The following is a 2,956-nucleotide window of genomic DNA, read 5'->3' as shown; positions in this document are numbered from 1 at the left end:
AGTCGCGCCTCGTCCCAACTTTTCAATCCCAGCGGGCAGCCTTGGGGGGGTTTGAACAGCCGGTTCCGCTTTCTTAATTCTTCGATAAGTCAGGGCCAAGCCAGCTCCCTGTTATCATGGTTCAGAATAGGTAGATATCTTCAGCGTCCTCGATCGACAGTCCCGCCAGGCACACGACCCTCCAGTTATGCCACCCGTCCATCATGTATCCGGCAGGGAAAGTACCTCCAGGGCACTTTGGCTCTCCCGAGCCGGGGCTTCTCGTTGAGAAGAGCGTGTCGATTGCATTCAGAGACCAGTTGATCAAATCCATAATTCTCTTTTAGGTTTTAGAAACAGACTGTGAGAGAGGTCAAGGCTAATTCTGGAGAAACTGCCCATCTACCATGTCCAATTGCAAGCAACATCAGAGTCGTAGAGTGGAACAGACCTGACGTTAACCCAGAATGTGTCCTTTTGTACCAGAATGAACAGTTTAAACAAGACAGTCAGAATCCACCTTTTAAGAACATATGGAGATAAAGGATGGAAATCTGACTTTGCTTTTGCATGATGTTAAAATTAATGACACTGGAACATATGAGTGTCATGTCCTCACAAACAGCAGAAAGAGAGGCGTTGACCCCATCCACATCATCCACCTGAGTGTTGTTGATCCTCCAGGTGAGTGAGTAGAGTTGAGTGTGTGTGTGATCAGAGGTGAAGCTGCTTCCTGGTTGTTGATGTTTGTTTCTAAAGATGTTGTTGATGAGACTTTGTAGAAAGCAGCTGGTCTGAGTGATGTGATCAGAGTGCAGTAGATAATGTCTGACAGCAGTTTGAAGAGGAAATAGATTCTGCTCTGTTCTTCACTCATCACCTACCTGACAGCTGACACCTCACACCTGTTTCTCACCTGCAGCTCAGACAGGAGGACACACAGAGGATGGAGGGAAGGAGGATGGTCCACACAGACATTTGGGAGTGGTAGCTGGTATCGTCGTTTTTGTTATGATTGGTGCTCTGATGACTGTGATGGCTCTGAGGCATAAAGAAAAAAGAAGAAGAATCCCCCCCCACCCTCTTTCTCCTGATAAAGGAACTGAACTGCCACTGGTCTGAAACAAAACTAGTTCATGCATTTATTACTTCCAGGCTGGACTACTGTAATTCATTATTATCAGGATGTCCTAAAAACTCAGCGAAAAGCCTTCAGCTAATCCAAAATGCTGCAGCAAGAGTCCTGACAGGGACTAGGAAGAGAGAGCATATTTCTCCTGTTTTGGCTTCCCTTCATTGGCTTCCTGTTAAATCCAGAATTGAATTCAAAATCCTGCTCCTCACATACAAGGTCTTAAATAATCAGGCCCCATCTTATCTTAATGACCTTGTAGTACCATATCACCCTATTAGAGCACTTCGCTCTCGCTCTGCAGGCCTACTTGTTGTTCCTAGAGTATTTAAAAGTAGAATGGGAGGGAGAGCCTTCAGTTTTCAGGCCCCTCTTCTGTGGAACCAGCTTCCAGTTTGGATTCGGGAGACAGACACTATCTCTACTTTTAAGATTAGGCTTAAAACTTTCCTTTTTGCTAAAGCATATAGTTAGGGCTGGACCAGGTGACCCTGAATCCTCCCTTAGTTATGCTGCAATAGACGTAGGCTGCTGGGGGATTCCCATGATGCATTGAGTTTTTCCTTTCCAGTAACCTTTCTCACTCACTATGTATTAACAGACCTCTCTGCATTGAATCATATCTGTTATTAACCTCTGTCTCTCTTCCACAGCATGTCTTTATCCTGTCTTCCTTCTCTCACCCCAACCGGTCGCAGCAGATGGCCCCGCCCCTCCCTGAGCCTGGTTCTGCCGGAGGTTTCTTCCTGTTAAAAGGGAGTTTTTCCTTCCCACTGTTGCCAAAGTGCTGCTCATAGGGGGTCATATGATTGTTGGGTTTTTCTCTTTATCTATTATTGTGCGATCTACTGTACAATATAAAGCACCTTGAGGCGACTGTTGTTGTGATTTGGCGCTATATAAATAAGTAAGATTGAATAGGATTGAATTGAAACAAAACACAGAAGGAACTGTAGCTGCAGCTGGTCTGAAACAAAAGCACTTGGTAAATATTGTGAGACAACAGACAAACCAGAGTTTCCTGCTTCTTCATCATTTGTCATTAAGACGATGAAAACATTGATATTAATAGAGAATAATAGAGAAAAACTTTTTTAAATTCAGTTTATATGTGACCACAACAAATTGAAGAGTTCATGACATGTAACTGGGTCTGGTCCACATGTCTGCAACATACATGTGATCCCCCTCCTTGAATTGCCACCTTATCGTGGTGGAGGGGTTTGTGAGCTCAGTAGATCCTGGGAGCTGAGTTGTCTGGAGCGTTCAGCTCCTGGTAGGGTCTCCCATGACAAACAGGTCCCAGGTGATGAGCCCGACTAAGAGCAATTCAGCAATCACATGTTGGCAGTGTGGACCAGCTAAGGAGACATGAACTCATACAAATCTCAGACACAAATGTGTGCCAGCTACTTTTCATGCACATGATCCTAAATGGTCATAAATATTTTTTTATTTATGCATTATTCACATTTATTTTATTGTATAATGCCTTATTGCCACTGGATTTTAACATGTCTCACATTCATACAGTTAAGATGGTGGGGGTCTGGTAAGGAAGTGGGGGAAAGCACACAACTTTGGGGTTGTGCAGACTGTGTGGACAACAGAAAGAGATACATTTTGTGTTTTAAAGAGTATACACAATGTTCAAAATAACAATAAAAAAGCACAAATATAAAAATAAAAAGTCAATTTTTGTATCATATAGTGTTGTATTTAAAAGGAAATTATGCTTGGTTTATTTTCTGTTGAAGTGTATTCGAATAGTACAGGGAGTGGCTGTGTTTATGCAGCTCCCATATTACTAGAAACGTGCTGATCCAGTCCCTGACAGACAAAAAA

General features: G+C 43.2%; 1 long non-coding RNA gene across 1 annotated transcript; it reads left to right on the top strand.

Moving 5' to 3' along the window:
* Positions 1-410: 410 nt before the first annotated feature.
* Positions 411-1,170, top strand: LOC120722484. Its single transcript, XR_005693478.1, has 2 exons — positions 411-663; positions 902-1,170. It is a non-coding gene; the product is annotated as an uncharacterized LOC120722484 (long non-coding RNA).
* The last annotated feature ends 1,786 nt before the right edge of the window (positions 1,171-2,956 follow it).

This window comes from Simochromis diagramma, unplaced genomic scaffold (assembly GCF_900408965.1).
Source record: "Simochromis diagramma unplaced genomic scaffold, fSimDia1.1 OVJJ01000640.1, whole genome shotgun sequence".
In the NCBI taxonomy this organism is placed as follows: Eukaryota; Metazoa; Chordata; class Actinopteri; order Cichliformes; family Cichlidae; genus Simochromis; species Simochromis diagramma.
The sequence above is the reverse complement of the archived record's forward strand: the minus strand, read 5'-3'. Positions and strand labels throughout refer to the sequence as shown.